Source organism: Anastrepha ludens, chromosome 3, assembly GCF_028408465.1.
Source record: "Anastrepha ludens isolate Willacy chromosome 3, idAnaLude1.1, whole genome shotgun sequence".
Classification (NCBI taxonomy): domain Eukaryota; kingdom Metazoa; phylum Arthropoda; class Insecta; order Diptera; family Tephritidae; genus Anastrepha; species Anastrepha ludens.
Window position 1 is genome coordinate 47,601,275 of NC_071499.1, and position 19,437 is coordinate 47,620,711.

The window sequence follows — 19,437 nt, forward strand, 5'->3', positions numbered from 1 at the left end:
ATGTAGGGGCTTGTTGACTTCTTCCGATCTTCATCAACTTCTGGTTTGCTAGTTAGTTGGTTGATTTGTAGTACTTAGTTCTTCTGCCATTGTATTGATTAGCGCGTAAGTCTTCTTCTTCTTCTTAATTGGAGCTGTAACCGCTTACGCGATTTTGGCCGAGTTTAACAAAGCGCGCCAGTCGTTTCTTTCTCGTGCTAACCGGCGCCAGTTGGACACACCAAGTGAAGCCAAGTCCTTCTCCACCTGATCTTTCCACCGCAGAGGAGGTCTTCCTCTACTACCACCAGCTGGTACCGCATCGAATACTTTCAGAGCCGGAGCGTTTGTATCCATTCGGACGACATGACCCAGCCCACGTAGCCGCTGGATCTTTATTCGCTGCGCTATGTCTATGTCGTTGTAAATCTCATACAGCTCATCGATCCATCGCCTGCGATATTCGCCGTTGCCAACGTGCAAAGGTCCAAAAATCTTACGCAGAATCTTTCTCTCGAACACTCCAAGCGTCGCTTCATCGGATGTTGTCATCGTCCAAGCTTCTGCGCCGTACGTTAGGACGGGCATGATGAGAGTCTTGTAGAGTGTTAGTTTTGTTCGTCGAGAGAGGACTTTACTACTCAATTGCCTACTTAGTCCAAAGTAGCACTTGTTGGCAAGAGAGATTCTACGTTAGATTTCAAGGCTGGCATTGTTAACGGTGTTAATGCTGGTTCCTAAATAGACGAAGTCTTTTACAACCTCGAAATTTTAACTGTCTACAGTGACGTGGGTGCCGATACGCGAGTGCGCCGACTGTTTGTTTGAAGACAGGAGGTACTTCGTTTTGTCCTCGTTCACCACCAAACCCATTCGCTTTGCCTCTTTATCCAGTTTGGAGAAGGCAGAACTAACAGCGCGGTTGTTAAGGCCGATGATGTCAATATCATCGGCATATGCCAGCAATTGTACGCTCTTAAAAAAAATTGTGCCTGAGCGATTAAGTTCTGCGATCAGACATAGCGGCATACAGGTAACTCCTTTTCGTATGGTCGCAGCTTTGAAGTCGACGAAAAGATGGTGTGTGTCGATTCTCCTTTCATGGGTCTTTTCCCAGATTTGGGGTATTGTGAATATTTGGTCGATGGTAGACTTTCCAGGTCTGAAGCCACACTGATAAGGTCCAATCAGTTGGTTGACGGTGGGCTTCAGCCTTTCACACAATATGCTCGCTAGAACCTTATAGGCGATATTTAGAAGACTAATCCCGCGGTAATTGGCACAAATTGCAGGATCGCCCTTCTTATGGATTGGGCAGAGCACACTTAAATTCCAATCGGCAGGCATGCTTTCATCCGACCATATTTTGCATAGGAGCTGATGCATGCACCTTACCAGCTCCTCGCCGCCATGTTTGAATAGCTCAGCCGGCAGTCCGTCGGCGCCCGCGGCTTTGTTGTTCTTTAGCCGTGATATTGCTATTCTCACCTCGTCATGGTCGGGTAACGGAACGACAATTCCGTCGTCAACGATTGGGGTATCGGGATCTTCACATTCTCTATGACATGCGCAGCTGTCACCGTTTAACAGGTTCGAGAAGTGTTCCCTCCATAATTTAAGATTGCTCTGTACGTCAGTCACCAGATCGCCGTCTTTGTTCTTACAGGAAAACGCCCCGGTCTTGAAACCTTCTGTAAGCCGCCGAACTTTCTGGTAAAATTTTCGGGCGTTGTTCCTGTTGGCCAGCATCTCAAGCTCCTCGCACTCACGTATTTCGGCCTCTCATTTCTTCTGTCGGATAATACGTCTCTCCTCCTTTTTCAGCTCTCTGTAGCGATCCCACATGGCTCGCGTTGCGCCCGATCGCAGCGTGGCTCTATAGGCGGCATCCTTTCTTTCTGCGGCAGCATGACATTCCTCGTCGTACCAATTGTTTTTTCGGGCTCGCCAAAAGCCGATTTCTTCTTCGGCGGCGGTACATAGAGAACGAGAAATGATGCTCCATTGTTCGTGGATGCCGGTTTGTTGGGCAGTACTCTCTGAGAGCAGGAGTGAGAGTCGAGTGGCGAATCTTTTGGCTGTTTGTTGTGATTGCAGCTTTTCGATGTTGAGCATTCTTTGCGTGGCTAGATGTATGTACTTTTTTTTTTTTTTTGCACAGAGGCGTGCGCGCAGTTCAGCTGCAACAAGGTAATGATCCGAGTTGATGTTGGGTTCTCGGATGGTACGTACATCTAAAACACTAGAAGCGTGTATTCCATCTATCACAACATGATCGATCTGGTTTCGCGTTTTTCGATCAGGATACATCCACGTTGCTTAGTGTATCTTCTTATACTGGAAACTGCTGCTGCAGACTACCAAGTTTCGGGTCCCGGCGAAGTCGATCAGCCTCTGTCCGTTACCGGATGTTTCGTTGTGCAGGCTGAGTTTTCCGACTGAGGGACCAAAAATGCCCTCCTTGTCCACCCTGGCGTTGAAGCCCCCAAGTACGACTATTATGTCGTGGCGGGGGCAGCGTTCATAGAAACGTTCCAGGCGCTCATAGAAGGAATCTTTGGTCGCATCGTCCTTCTCTTCCATCGGGGCGTGAGCACCAATGAGCGAGATGTTAAAAAATCGCACTTTGATGCTGATTATTGCGAGATGCTGGTCCACCGAGCCTGGAGAGGCTGCCCCCTTTAACCCTTTGCGTAAAAAACACGTAAGAGACATGACCTTATTTCCGTGCCTGAAATGAGAACCTTGTTATCAAATACGTGATGACTTTTTCTGGCCAAAAGAGATTCATAAGGCAAGAGGTTAGATTCAACTTCATTGCTACTATCCGTGCTTGATTTCGCTGGACGCCTCTAATTGACTTCAGCTGCAGTGAGGAAAATAAAAAGAAGGGCACACTTTGTTGGTCTCGTGCAACATCGTCAATAAAGAAGATGAAAAGGAAGTGCTAAAAATAAGAAAAATGTTTTTCGTAATATTTTTGGTAATAAAATGAAAAGTTCACAATTTTTCTTAAATGCACTCAGTCATTTGGTTATTTTTTTCTTGAGAAGAGTTTATATTTACTATTAAGTGGAGTGCAAAGTGTGCAGAAGGGCGCTAAAGTTCACATATTTTGTAATAGAACAAGTTTCAACAAACTCCTAGACTAGAGGTTCATGTGCGTGCACACTTAATTGTTGCATCAAAATGCACCTGCTGCATATTATAGGAAATTGTTTTTGTTTAGGCTGCATAAACACTGATAAACGGCTTAGTGCCAGTAGGGGTTTAAGTGAAATAAGTGCAGAGAGATTGGAGGGGGCTGCAGTGCATAGAAAAAGTAAACAAAATTTGACATTGCAAACATGCAAGCATATGCGTGCATACCTGCTTATGTGCCTATGTACTTGAAGCCGTGCATGATTGGCAGGCATAACGCTTGTATATACAATATATATCTATATAAGGATACATACGAGTATATATGCAAATATATATGGAGCTGCATATACGTGCAGCTGCATCTAAATGCATCAACGCACATGCACTTAGTTATGCACCTATGCTTATGCATGTATACGTATGCAGATGTGCCGGTCGGTTTTTAGACGCTTGCAGAGAAAAACACAATTAATATTATCGCAGCCGAGCAGTGCAGGTTGACCAGAAAGCGTCAGTCATACATTCGACTGACGAGTAGAAGCACAGCAGCATGAGCCACATAAGCCTGCATACAAACATGCACACATACACTCACACACTAATTCATGATTGCATTTCCATGCTCGATTCTCCTCTTCCGCTATTCTCTTTCATACGTGTCCGATCAATTCAATCTCTCAATCGGCTCAGTTTAGTTCAGTTGCCTGCCTGTTTGGCCGCCTGGCTGCCTGGCTGCCTGCCTGCATGCGGACGTGTCAATCGAATTCACATTATGAGCTCAAAATTCATTTTGTATTAACAAAATGTTTTTGTATCAACGTATTAAATAACAATGCAGTTCACAGACCCATGCATTGCCATTAAACATCCACATACACGCGTACGCCCACTATGTCATGGGGTGCATAGTTGCAGCTACTTATTGGCTAAATGCAGATATTACCACAAAATGGCTAACGACGCAGTTGTGCTGCACATTTTGGCGATTTAATGAAATTTGTTAATGCCCAACGAAGAGGCTTTAATTGTCACAGTGGTAGTCGCTACGCGTTCTCCATGCAAATATTCTCTCTGCGCCTATTGCTGATTATTGTAATACGCCTAAATGTATGCAATTGCCGTGATGAGTATGCAGTCTGTTTGTTTGTTCATCTAATTTATTTGATTTACTTGTAACTGCATGCTGAGCACGTTTTCCTGTGACCGGTCGAATTTGCCCAGTTTGAAACTTTTGACATAATCCTGGTTCTGTGCCATTAAATGTAAACAAAATCCTTTGATTTGTTTGGAAATTGAAATTAGCAACTGGCGGCTACCTTTGATAATGGCATTTGGTGTATAGTCATATTGAAATTGTATGATAGTTGATATGATTAGGCAAATGAGTGGTTGCTCGGAGTATAATAAAAACAAAAAAATAAGTGGATTGGAATTTATATAACTCAGTTAATCTTGTAATAATTTTGCAAGTTTAGTTTACAAGAAAAAGTGCGTGTAGCGTAGTACACCTAACAGAAGTGAAACTTTCAAGGCAGACGAAAAAAGAGGGAGAGACCCGAGAGAGAATGAGAGGGAGAGAGAGAGAGAAAGAATATTTATCTAAATAAATTCACAATATTTGCAGAGAGTACAAATACACTTTTCACAAAAATTAAGGGAACAGTAAAATTAATAACTAAAATTTTTTAGTGATTTTTGAAAAGCTGTATCTCAGTAAAAGATGGTCGGTCGCACGGAGTTTCGACAAAAATCAGTTTAAAGCTTGCAACTTCTAGTTTTAAGATCTTTGAGCAAAAATTTTGTTTACATAACGGTTATTTTGTAATCATCAGTTAAAGGGCGACACAAAAATTTTCGAAATTTGTTCTTTTTTGAATTCTCGCTACGATAACTTCTCTATGAGATATCTGCATTTTACAAAAAAAAAATCATTTTATTTTTTATCACTGATATCTCAGCAACTCATAGCCCCACAATAAATGGGACAATGGTTTTGGAAAGTAGAATAAATTTCCTATAAGATCCTAATTTAATTTTTTGAGAAAAAATTTTTTTTACCCTTAACGTTGGTTTGAAATTAACGCAGAAAAACGCCTTTTTACGGTTTTTCAGAAAATCTATCGCTCACTTACAAATATTAATGTGGGGACTCATGTTTCCACGGATTATTACAGTTTAATATTCCACTAATAGCCCTATACATTTTTAAATCGATCCATCAAGCCATTTTTCCAGACCGATTTGTCGAAATTTTACGAAAGAATTAAAGGAACAATTGCATTGTTTTTAAAGATTGGCTAAACCTTATTACATAAACTTAACAACAAATTTTTTTTAAATTTTTTTCGCATTAATATTTTATTAAATTTGAAATTTGAAATTTTTGTTTTTTTTTTATTTGCAAAAAAATTTGCTTCAGCAACAATACTGAGCACTGATTGAAACTATTTAACCGCTGCGTACCCTAATTTTTCTTATGTCTATTTTTTTGAATTGATACCCCAAGACATTATTCAGTACTCGATCTACGGAATTCGTGCAATAAATTTATTAAATTTTTTACTCTCTGAATATACGTCACAAAAACAGTTTTTTCCAAAACTAAGCTTTATCAGGATAAAATTGTTCAAAATTAAAAAAAAAACAAAAAAAAAATTTTTTTTAATATAATTTTTCCGATCATGCCTAGATGGCATTTAACTGAGACAGAAGTCGCTCGTCTAGTGGCCTTGGTGGAAGAAAGATACTCGTATCGGGATATCGGCAACAGACTGAGCGTTAAGCTTTAAACTGCTTTTTGTCGGAACCATTTTTTAGTGTGACCATTTTTCACCGAGTTACAGCTTTTCAAAAATCACTAAGAAATTTAGGAAATTTTACTGTTCCCTTAATTTTTGTGAGAAGTGTTGAGAAGATTTACAAAAAACGGAGAATGGTCGACTGATGTAGGTAAACGCTGGACACGAACCGTGGAAACAACGCGCACTACTCTGAGCGTTTATCACCCGCACAAACGCAGCTATTCAAGGACCGCAGCAACGGCACAAATTACCGCAAGGCAATACCAATAAATCCGACGCCGAAATGGATAGCACTTTATAGTAGGCACAAGCACTAGCCAGGAAACGGAAATAAGCGCCAAAAAGTAGGCTCCAAAAAACGCCAAAAAAATTGGGACCAAAAAACGCCCCAAAGAGTAGGCACCAAGGAAATATAACGCCAAAAAGTAAGCACCAAAAATATATTTCCTACAAGTTTACACCAACAAACAAGCGCCAAAAGTAGGCAGTGTTATTTCTAACTAGAAATTAGCAACCACAAGGAAAAACTCAGGAAAAATAGCCTAAAGCGTATCTAAGATATATATTAGGTATAGCTCTCTCTCTCCTTTTCCTCTACATTACATCTCTTTTCTCCGCGGAACGAAAATGCCCAAAACGTTGCAGGGTCTTGAAATTTTACTCTCCATTCTCGCTCGTCCATCGACGCCTAAGAGTTTCAATTCAAAAATATATTAGGGATTTAGTTCCGGTTTCAGATTCGATTCGCTAGCAACTTTCGGAGTCAATGACTGCATGAGAAACTGGATTCGATGTATGCTTCAAAAGAGAACTATTCTAGCATCAAGCGGAGATGCTACGCTCTGCCAAATTGTGAGCAGAGGTGCTCCCCAGGGGTCTTATCGTTAAACGATACTGCAACTCAATAAGGGGAAGTGAAAGCAGTCGCGTATTCAGATGACGTCGTGATCTAAACAACGGGCCTTTTGGGTTCTCCGTGAAGATGAGCGAAATATTTTGCACACTTCCAAAGCCAGTCAACAGATTTTTTTCTGCTCTCCTTTGTCAGTTAGCTTAATTTATATTTACTCTCTATTTTTCTTATGTGAGCTTTTCTTTCCTAGTCGGTAGTGGCTTAAATTAGAGTTGCAGTTATCTTAATGACAGATAGAATATGTTTCATTTACATGGCCAAGCACTCTTGGTAATTTATCTTACCTTCTGTTTAATCAAATTTAATTAAAATTAAGTATGAAAATCTTAAAAAAAAATAAAAGCGCTTTAAACTTGCATCAAATTTTAATGGACTTTTAATATGCAAGCTCGAAATTTGTTTAAAAATTCTGAAAACAAAATTTAAGTTGTGGAAATTTTTTTTTGAAATTTTTGCATAATGTTTGTAGCAATATTTTCATAAAAAATTTATTTAAATAAAGTAAGAAATAAATAAATCGTCAAAACTTGACAATAAGTCCCTGTGCCACAGTTATGAAATGCACCTGCAACTTTTAACTTAAAGCTAAAATCTCCTACACCTTTGCTATGAAGAGCGAAAGAAACGCTTACATAACTTTATTCTCAACGCACTTATACATACAGGTATATGTTTATGTATGTTTGTGCCCCCAAAAGCACTCATCTATATAAAATATTTCCTCTCAAGGTCTAGTGCTTTCTTCCTACCTCTCACCCATACGCTGCCGCACTCGTGTTCACGTCAAGAAGTTGCTCTACAAATGGCTGCTTAATTTTTTCCGACTGATTAATGATGCTAATGAGTCAAATGAGCTTGAAGCCGTCTTATGGCAGCAAACTAACTCTTAGCCTACGGCAACAGGTAGCTTTCGCTTTACTCATTCTTATTAATACTTAAGTAGGGCTGCTTGGCTGGCTGATTGTGTAGTCTGCCGTTGAACTGATTGTTGGTTTTTGTTAAGTTGACTGCTGGTAGGTAATTAGGCGTACTTTTTGCATCCTTGTCATTTCGTTGAAATTACGCTTCATTGGCTACGAATATGCCAGCCAAGCAGCTAAACAGCGAGTGGGGCAGGCCAACAGAAACGCAACCAAGCCCAACCTCCAGACAATCGGTACATTTTTTGCTCATATAGTAAATGGTTTTCTTCACATTGCAGGTTGCTTGAGTCGGTATGACTTTGGGACTATGAACGCGCTAATCAGCGCTGCGACTGCCATTGGAAATTTGCGCCATTGTATCACCCTCTGCAATGAGCTTTAATGCGAGCAGGTGTTTGCAAATTAAACGGAAACTTTAGCTAATAAATTTCTTTCCATTTGTCATTAGGTTCATGAACTTATGGAAGTATAACTGCAATTTGTCCTTATTAAAAGGGGTAAGTGAATAATCAGGTTAGCTTTTGTAATGTATAATCCCTGTATTAGTAGAAATGTGCGCTAAGTCTGTTTTGCCTTGTTGATGCAGAATAAAATGCTAAGCAGCAAAAAAAGCTAAAGCGCAGCGCATCCGTTCTGGAAAATGAAATGGGCACGTTCGAAGGACGACTTCAAGAATCCTTCTCTATGTCTCTCTATACTGTCACATTGAGGCAGTCCCGCATTTTTCCAAGTCATAGAAAATGCAAAATCAGACTTCTATGGAAAATCGAAAGTGCCTTCAGAGGAACAGGAGTGGAAGTGTTGTTATTTCCGGAAGTTTGCACTAAATAAAAGGGGAATTCAGTCACCTTTGCATGCTCAGTTAAATGACATGTCCTCTGAGAGACAACGGCCTTTGAAGGACGCCTGTATTTAATCCAAGAGACACAGATACTCAAATAAAAATGTTTTATCTAATCCTCCACTTTATCCAAATAGTAAAAAAATGTTTATTGAACTTCAAATAAATAAATTATTATTGATACACGAACCCAGAGCTGTTAAGTACGGGGTTTTTATTGAGTAACCACCGACAAAGGTTTTAATATTCTCAATGGCCTAAGATGGCTCCTTTTGTTCCTATTTGCAGACAACTTGCAAGATAGTTATTTTGACATATTCGGTTGATGGTGTTGCCAACCGTAATCAATATTGGCCTTGGTTATTTCAAAAGCATTCTACTTATATAATTAAGAGGTATACTTCATCGTGTGAAAAAACTAGAGCTATCTGATAAAATGTGGATATATTAGCTTGGGATCTGAAAGTTACATGGGCTCATAGAGGGTGAAGTGAATGATATTTCTTGTTAATATGAACAGCTCTTTTCCAGTTTTCTCCTCATATCCAGGCCAGCTTTTAACCATGATTTTATTATAACTGTTCTGGAGGTTACTGACGAAAGGACTCTAACTAGAGCGCTCGCTAGTATTTGCAGATCTCAATGCGTTAATTTTCCCAAGCTACAGGGTGGGCCAAATAGCGTTTGCTTTTTGAACCACCTATTTTTTTGAGAATTAACACAAATGACATGTGAAATGTCAAATTGGGAAATATGGAAAACCTATTTCCAAAGTGATGAGCCTTCTTCTTCTTCCGCGGTTACAGTAAATGGCGAGCGTTACCGTGACATGCTCAACGAGTTTTTGTTTCCAAAAAATGAAGAGGATCACATGGACGACATTTGGTTTCAACAGGATGGTGCAACTTGTCACACTGCCAAAGTTACACTCGAACTTTTGGCTACCGTTTTTGAATTCCGATATCAATTGGCCGCCTCGGAGCTGTGATTTAAGCCGGTTGGACTATTTTTTGTGGGGAGCCGTTAAGGACAAATGCTATGCCAACCATCCAGAGACGATTGATGCTTTAAAACGCGAAATCGAAATCGATGAAATTGGGGCCCAAACAATCGAAAATGTGCTTAAAAATTGGGTTGATCGAATGGCCTACTATGAAGCCATTCGTGGCAGTCATTTGAACGATATTATTTTTCATTCATAAATGACAGAGTTCATTCAATCTTCAAAATAAAAAGAAAAGTTTGAAAAAATATTAATAATTTTTTTTATAGCCGATTCAAAAAGAAAATTTTACATGACCCACCCTATATATCTGCTTAATATAAACTTTATTTGACTGATAGAAGCTATATCTTGTCCTATCAAGTACAAGGTGGCTTCAATTAGTACCCGTGTTAGAAATGAAGACACCATTTTTTCAAACCTTTTCGTTTTATTTTTCAGCATAGTCCCCTTTTAGAAAGACAAACTCCTCCCAACGCTGCGACCATTTTTTTAAGCCCTCCAAAAATTAGATTTGTCGAACTCTTCAAAATATGCCTCCGTCTCGGCGACAAATTCCTCGTTTGAACTACATTTTTTCCCGGAAGCCATTTCTTCATTTTGGAGAACAAGAAAAAGACGCAGGAAGCAGACTAGGTAAATACGGGGGTGCGGCAGCAATTCATATCGCAATTCATGCCATTTGACGGCGGGAACTCAAAAGCACCTTCTTTTCGCAAAATGCGGCCGAGTCTCCTTCAATTTTTTGTGAAAGCGGTCCAATAACTCCAAAGTAGCGCTTGTTGGCAAGAGAGATTCTACGCTATTTGGACTAAGTGGGCAATTGAGTAGTAAAGTTCTTTCTCGACGAACGAAACTAACACTCCACAAGACTCTCATAATGCCCGTCCTAACGTATGGCGCAGAAGCGTGGACGATGACAACATCCGACGAAGCGACGCTTGGAGTGTTTGAGAGAAAGATTCTGCGTAAGATTTTTGGACCTTTGCACTTTGGCAACGGCGAATATCGCAGGCGATGGAACGATGAGCTGCATGAGCTTTACAACGACATAGACAAAGCGCAGCGAATAAAGATCCAGCTGGATCATGTCGTCCGAATGGATACAAACACTCCGATTCTGAAAGTGTTCGATGCGGTACCAGCTGGTGGTAGTAGAAGAAGAGGAAGGTCTCGTCTGCGTTGCAAAGATCAGGTGGAGAAGGACTTAGCTTCACTTGGTGTGTCCAATTGGCGCCGGTAAGCATGAGAAAGAAACGACTGGCGCACTTTGTTAAACTCGGCCAAAATCACATAAGCGGTTATCGCGCCAATGAAGAAGAAGAAGGTCCAATAACTCAGTGCAGTATTGTCCAGTGCTCATTCTTCCATGAGTATGACGTCGTTCGCATCCCACAAAATCGTCGCCATTACCCTTCCAGCCGATGGAACTGTCTTCGCCTTCTTCGGAGCAGACTCGCTGGGAGGAATCCCATATTTTGTATGTTGCTTAATTTCTGTTGTGTAATCATGAATCCAGGATTCATCAGCGGTGACAACTCGACACAAAAATTCCTTCGGATCCCGCTTAAATTGCTGCAAACACTGCTTCGATGTTAGCAGCCGCACCCCTTGTTGTTGCTTGCAAGCAATCGCGGCCCCCAAGGGCTAATCATGTAAAATATTAATTAAATAATTCAGACTAAAACCTTTACAAACACCAATATATGATTTTAAACCAATTAAATTTAAATATGATTTAAATTCTCGTTTTGGAAAATATTCGTTTCGACTCATCTTTTCTCGATGCAGGGACTGACAGAAGTGCAGACGGTGCAAAATGAAAGAAAATTTCAGAGATATGAAGTAAAAGCCAATCACATCAGCGTATTCGGAAATTCATTCACACTTTCAATCTTAAGATTTGCGTTGGCGACGACTGGCAAGAGCATCTAGTATTAAATAGATAAAAATATTTTATATGTTTTACTTGAAACTAGCCATTGGATGAAAATAGAGTAACGTCCATTATTGGTTTGATTGTTTCGTTCTTCCAAGGACAGGCTCATTCCAAATACACCATCCAACCACTGAAAGTTTATTCCATAAAGATTAAAATCTGATGCAATCGGATTTTGATTGAGGTTGTAGTTGGTGACTCGCCAAGTGCGATTATTAGCCAAACTGTAGACGACTATACCAAAGCGCCAAACATCCGTTACGTATACGTTATATATACGCGTCGTTACAGTGATCGGGGCGGACATCGGCCAAAATGTTTGAGTGTAATGAGTCCTGTTTGAGATGAGTAGCGTATAGCTGACCACCATTTTATCATTAACCAAATCAAAAGCAACACTTTTTGGTGGACAAATCTGATTCAAATGAACTAGCGAATTTACAACACCGGAATCGATTGCCCACAAGCGGCCGCACGTGTCAATCGAGCTGCGGTAAATGGATATAAGTTTTGTGCAGTTTGGCTGTTGAGCTTTGCTGTGAAAACTCCAATCAGGATATGGGCGTAGAGTGGGACTGCGTTCTTTTGCTGGATACGGAAGATAGCTGAGACTGGCAGCTCAACAACACACCTATGGCCTCTCTTACTTCGCGCAGTTTCTTTCGTCGATCGGCGAGAATCACGTCGTGGACTTTTTGAATTTTCCTTCGTAATTATGTCTGTCGGGCGTCCTGGCCAGGTTCAGTTAGGTTAAATGGCTGCCCTTGCGAGGGGCCCCCTTGAACAAAAATTTAGAATTTGTTCGTTGGGATGACATACAGGGAGAGGGGCGGAGGAACCAGACAAAATCCTGGGCTTGGATTAGAGGATTTGAGGATGACGACCAACGAGTGGCGTTTTACGTTTGAGTTAAGCGCTCCAGGCTACTGGTGAATGATATATAAGCCCACAATATCCGCTGGTGTAGCGAAAACTTTCGAGCCCAGATGTTTAAACCTTAGCCCGACAAGAGCAAGGCAACTGAGAGGAAGGCAATGAGATGATTTCACCTCGTCCTTCAAACAGCTTCTGCAGAAAGGGCTTGAAGCAATGCCCAGCCTCAACGCAAGGACACCTAAGGCCCAGTGTCCGGTGAGGATACCTACCAAATTCGATAGCAGTGACTTTGTTCGCCTTAGAAGTTATCTTGAATGCCTCCGATCTTCCCGTTGCCAGAATGATCTCATGACTTTGCACGTGTGCGCACTAGCCCAGCGCTTGCTGAGTTGTTCTGTTCGCTTCTCATCAAAAACGGGTGTTCGTTAACGAAAAAAAATCGTTGAACCAATACCTAACTAGATGGCGAAGCGTCCCCATAGACAGCATCCAACTTTCTACGTTACCGGAATGACCCGGAAATGCTTTGCTGTTACAACGACAACAACAGCATCCGACTTGGCTTTTATCTCCTCGCATTTTTTCTCATCCAAAAACCAAAAGCGAACTACCGAACGATCGTGGTCTTTTTCTTAGCAAAAATCGCGAACACGTCTTACTCGAATAGCGGCCAAATCCAAACTAACTTTTCAATCAGTCGGAAATTTATTTTGCCGCCGTTTGATAGATGGCAGCACATGACGCTAGTACCAATCTTCCTCAGGAATGCTTTCTGTCATCAGGCACGGGTACTTATTGAACCTCTTTCGTACATTAATCTTTTGATGAGTTATAGTATATACATAATAGCTTGAGCTTTTTCAGCATCTCATGAACTAACGATCTATAGGGTTTTTCAATTGGCGCGGGTCGATTTTGGCGCCCTGTGGCAGCCATTTTGTTTTGGTGACATCTGTCAAATCTTTTGTTTATTACTCAGTTGTTTATGCCAAGTCATTATGGCAAGTGACATGATTGAACAGCACGTTCAAATGATAAAACTTTATTATCAAAATGAGTGTTCATTAACGCAAACGTTGCGCGCATTGCGCCCATTTTTCAGTAGACGTGGTGACTCTTCAAAGTCGACTCTTCAACGTTTGGTGGCCAAATTTGAGACGACCAGGTCAGTAAACAATCAGCCAACACCCGTACGTTCACGGAACGCAAGATCAGCCGAGAACATTGCCGCGGTCCGTGAAAGTGTACAGCAGAACCCGAGGCTGTCTATTCCTCGCTGTGCACAAGAACTTGGCCTTTCGCAGACTTCAACTTGGCGAATTTTGGGTCGGGACTTGGGCCTAAACCCGTACAAGATCCAACTGACCCAGGAGCTCAAAGTTAATGAGCATAGACAACGCCGTTTGTTCGCTGATTGGGCTTCGAATCGTTTGGAAGAGAACCCCAGTTTTGGGCGAAAAGTCATCTTTAGTGACGAGGCGCATTTTTGGATGAATGGCTGTGTTAACAAACAAAATTGCCGTATATGGGACGACACCAATCCACACAAGGTTCACCAGGTGATATTGCATCCTGAAAAAGTTACCGTTTGGTGTGGATTTTGGGCCGGCGGCGTCATTGGTTCGTACTTTTTTGAAAACGACGTTGGTGAGGCGGTCACCGTCAACAGCGAGCGCTACACAGCGATGATAACCAATTTCTAATGGCGCATATTGAACCATATGGACCTAGACGACATGTGGTTCCAGCAGGACGGCGCTAGGTGCCACACAGCAAACGCAACGATTGACTTTCTGCATGAACGGTTTGAGGGTAAGGTTATCGCTCGCAGGGGTGATGTGAATTGGCCACCAAGGTCATGCGATTTGACCCCGCTAGACTTTTTCCTGTGGGGTTTCTTGAAGTCTCAGATCTATGCAAATAAACCACAATCGACCGATGCTCTAAAGGTGAACATAACACAGGTCATCGCTCAAATTCAGCCGCATCTATGCGGAAAAGTCATTGGAAATTGGACCACTCGGATCCGTTTCACCGTAAGAAGCCGAGGCGGGCATTTGAATGATGTCATTTTCCACACTTAATGGCATATATGCGCCTTTCAAATAAAAAAATAATTTTGTCAATAACTCGCACACAGCTTGCTTTATTCCATTTCAACATCTATTGAAAAACCCTTTAGATGAATCCCTACTGGCAAGTGAAAGTGTTCCACATACTGATTCCATTCCTGATATCCCTATATATTTTGAAGCTTCATAGCCATTTTTAAGAAGAAAAAAAAAACACGCACGAGTGTTGAATTTCGATTTCTTTTATTCAAGCACTTTCGAACACCAAACAGAAAACCAGAAGCACACTTCACAAACGGGTTCATCATTCACCCAACTATGAATAATAGTGCAACTCCTTTGCATGTATTAGTGCCAATTTGCCGTCTGCGATTAGCTTCAACGGAAGTTAAAACTACTTGACTTAATTTCATTAATTTATATAATACGAAATGGAAGTTTTGTGCACGTGATTATGAACTCAAATTAATGAACTTGTCAGTGTGTGAAATTGCCGCGAGCACAAAGGCGGAAGAAGCAAGGAAGACATGCCAACTCTTTGGTGGTGAATGGGTTAAACGCTTGCGACCACTTACGGTAGGTGATAGACGTAACACGTACGCGTGACTGGATATGCTGACAATTTACTGTATGCATAAGTAGATAAAACGTAGTTGTAAGCAATTATGTTGATATATGCCTGCTGATTAAATTTAATCATATTATGGCGTCATATGCTGCGCATACTCGTGTGTGTGTGTGTGTGTGTGCAACAACGTAGTCATTGTGTAAGCATTCCTCGGGCGCGTGACACCTTAAGCACTTAGTGTACACGAATAGAATAGAAATAGAAGATATTTATAGTAAACGGTAAAGTGTTGATTATAATGAATTTCACACTTAGAAGTAGTTGGACCGTACGGATTGCTGTGGAAGTTGCGTTGTTATTTAAGAAAACTTACAGTCTCTACCTAAGCAAATATCTATAAGTTGCCTTCTGTCTTAATAAACGAGAGGAGATGAGCTTTTCATCCAAACTTGTGCCGTTATTGACATACTACTGTGGGTAAAAAGTAAGGTGAATTTGGTTGTAAAATGAAAAATCTTTCATTATTCTTGTAAATCAATTTCATCCCCTTCAAAATAATCCCTTCTCGCTGAATTTCACTTATGCCAACGATTTTTCCAATCCTCGAAACATGCCAAATAGTCCATTTTCGGTATAGCCATCAGCACTTTCTTCGATTCAGCTTTTATCTCCTCAATCGACTCGAAACGCGTTCCCCGGAGTGGTCTCTTGAGTTTTGGGAATAGCCAGAAGTCACACGGAGCCAAATCAGGCGAATACGGTGGTTGCGGAACGATATGCGTGGAATTTTTGGCGAAATGGTCACGAAGAACGAGTGCAGTGTGAGACGGTGCATTATCGTGATGCAAAAACCAAGAGTTGTTGGCCCATAATTCTGGTCTTTTTAGACGAATTGCTTCACGTAAACGACGCATAACGCTCAAATAATATTCCTTATTAACAGTTTGGCCAGGTGGAAGGAATTCATAGTGCACCACACCACAAAAATCGAAAAAAAACTGTCATCAGGACCTTTATTTTTGAACGACTTTGACGTGCTCTTTTCGGTCTGGCCTCGCCTTTAGCACGATATTCGCTTGATTGGTCGGTTGTTTCAGGGTCGTAAGCATAAATCCGAGTCTCATCTCCCGTAATGATGCATTTGAGCTTGTCCTGATAGTCTGAAAGCATTGTTTCACACACATCAACGCGACGACTTTTTTCCAAGAAATTAAGAGTTTTCGGTACCAAACGAGATTTGACTTTTCGTATGCCCAAATGGTGTTTCAAAATAGTTTTCACAGATCCTTCTGATATTCCGATCATATCAGTAAGGTCTTTAATAGTCAACCGACGATTTTTGAGCACTAACTCCTTCACTTTATTGACGTGTTGGTCATCTGTTGACGTCGATGGTCGTCCGGAGCGCTCCAAGTCATCACCACGTTCTCGACCCTCTTTGAAGTCTTTGTACAACTTATAAGGGAATCACCAAATGCCTTCTGCAACATGCTAAACGTTTCCGCAGCCGAAATTTCATTCCGTAAACAAAATTTAATGGCACTTCTCTGCTCAATCAAATCTTGGTCATTTGGTAAACACAAGCGTAAATATATTACAGATAATGACATTCACATGAAAGTTGGCCCAGATGTTATTAACAGTACTGCCAACTCATGAAAAAAATAACTAGAGTTTGACAAATAAATTTACCTTACTTTTTGCCCACAGTAGTATGTGTGCGTGTGTGTATGGAGTGTGCAGTTGTTTTGATCAGACCGCCTGGAAATAAGGATATCCTCTTTCATTTCTTGAGTAATTTTCAGACAGAAAAGTTCGCCAAAGTTAACCCCCTTTTAGATTGCAGTAACTCATAATAGTTGGGCTGCTTTCTCGGTCTTTCGTGTCTGTTGCAGTAACATCGAAAAAGACTAAACAATGCCGAGTTCTAGTGAAGAGGGTCTGAAATCAACACTTACTACCATCTGACTTGCTTTATTTTCGGGATCATCAAAACATCTACGTACGAGATGCAGTAAAACTAACCAGAAACGAATTCTTGCTTATTAGGTTGGGGAATAATTTCGTAGCGTTTTTAACGAAGACTTTTATTTAAACAAAAATCGCCTGGTCTGGTGTCAAAGAAGTTGTTGAGCCAGTTTTTAAGGACCTCTTTGTTACCGAAGGTAATGCTCTTCATATGGTTTGACAGGGAGCGGAAAGGATAGTAATAGGTCGACGTAAGGACCGGAGAATACATTGGAGGCTGAAGGACCTCTCATACGAGCTCTTGGAGAGCGGTTTTGATGACTTGTGCAACATGAGGCCTGGCGTTGTAATGAAGGAATATGGTTTGTCCATGTCGATTAGGTTTTTTCAGTTGAATAACCTCATTCACGCGGTGTAGCTGAGCAATGTAGAGCACCTTGTTGACCGTGGCATTCTTTTGGAGTATTTCACAGGTCACCATGTCCTCTCAGTCTCACCAAGCACATATCATAATCTTCTCCGGCTTGGGTTTCGACTTTGGCGTGTCTTCCGGAGCCTTCCAATCTTTTCTTTGCTTCATATTGATGTAAAGGCATCATTTCTCATCTCCCGTGACGATTCGGTACGAATAGCGCTGAAGACGACTTTCATTGTTTTTTTTCGGTGAGTTCGTGTGGCACCCAAGCTCCCAATTTTTCGGTAAATCCTATTGAAAGAAGGTGATGGAGAAGCATTTTATGATCCCATTTCATTTTTTCTGCCAATTCACGGCTGGTTTGGCGACCGTTTTCCTTCAGAAATGGTTTGAGACGCTCTTCATTGAATTCAGAAGGCCCTCCATGCAAACCATTTATGTACGTGTTGCCGACTCGCCTATGACACGCCGCAAATGTCCCCGGCTGCTTCGGCCTTAGACTTTGATGAAAAGCAAAGAAGAAGAGTAGTTTGCGAAAATGTTGATTTTTCCTCCATTTCTAAGCCTGGGCCAAATCTTGAAAGTTGGCGTCTATTGTAAAAAGCCAAAAGTATGCGTTTCGGCTCGTCTTCATAATCACTGTAGCGTATTTCCGGCTAGCCATTAATGAAGTAGCGGTCTGGTTATGCAAAAATGAGACTATCTTTAGAGAGCACTTTAATTACCCAGGTAGCCAAGTTGCGATTATAACTCTTTATGGTGAGGTTGTCACTAATTCCGTCATTGCACGCAAAGGACGGGTATCTTTTAACTATATGGGGATCAGGTCAAAGTGGCATACCAAGGAATTGTAAGGCAGACAAATTATCGTGAGAGGGTACTACCTGTGGCCTCCTCTTGAATATGGAGATTGAAAGTATAACCCTCTCACCCTTCTAACTGCGTGCGACTAGTATCATTGTCACTTCAGCTAACACGAGATGGGTTGATAGCCTGACATGTAGTAATACAAAAAAAAATTTGGCCAAAATGAGACGTCAGGCGCTCAAAGGTGCTACTTAATCGATCAAGGAAACCCTTTCTATGTTAGTTGCTTTGATCAAAGGGCACTGCGGTCAACATACTCAAAGAATTAACGTAACTCATCTCAGCAAGAATGAGGCGGAGGAAAAGTCTGTCAGAGTGATCTTCTCTGTTACTATCCCGCGTGGCGTGCCCCTAGTCATAGATAATTTGGCTCATCATTCTTAAATAATACTGATGACGTTAGGGATATAAGTGTCAGCCAGATGAATGGATTTGCATTTAAAACAAAATGGTTTAACGAGAAGTATGTAGTAGATAGATAACCTGCTTCTGTGGTATGGATCGGCAACGGTATAAATGAGTTGGTTTCGAGACCGACTGTTACTTCTACCTACCTACCTAAACAAATAATAGATCTCACTTCCTTTTGGAACTTAAAACTCTATCATTAAATTTAGCCATCGAGGTTTGTGATGTCAAGCTGCAAAATAGCCAAGTTCGCTGTGTCTGAATATGACTTTAACGGAACATCTACTCGGTTGGGAAAAGTTAGATGGCTTATTCTTACTGGATATTAAAATATTTTCACTTACGAAAGGGCACTTCTGGTGGCCTACGTAATTAAAAGGTCAAGCACTAAGACAAAAGTGGTATTTTTATTTCATATTTGATACAGAGAAGATGGAGGGAAAAGCACGGTACGATGCCTGGTATTACAAACATTACGCTTCCTACAGCCTTCTACTTCTACTTCTTTGATTCGTTAATAAATCTTAGACATTTTTCGATAGATAGAGAATGAAGCTGATTTATTCTTCATACACAGGACCCAAAAATAAGCATATAATACAGGAGGGAAATCAGAGGTAGTGCACGGTATCGCCATTCTAAATCCGACAGCATATATATACTTATTGGGTTATCAAAAATACCTATGAGTGTTCTCGTGTCTGCGTATAATTAAATAGA

General features: G+C 41.0%; 1 pseudogene; it reads right to left on the bottom strand.

Annotated features, from left to right (window-relative positions):
- Positions 1 to 11,569: 11,569 nt before the first annotated feature.
- On the bottom strand, positions 11,570 to 17,607 carry LOC128857485 (protein yellow-like; annotated as a pseudogene).
- Between the last annotated feature and the right edge of the window lie 1,830 nt (positions 17,608 to 19,437).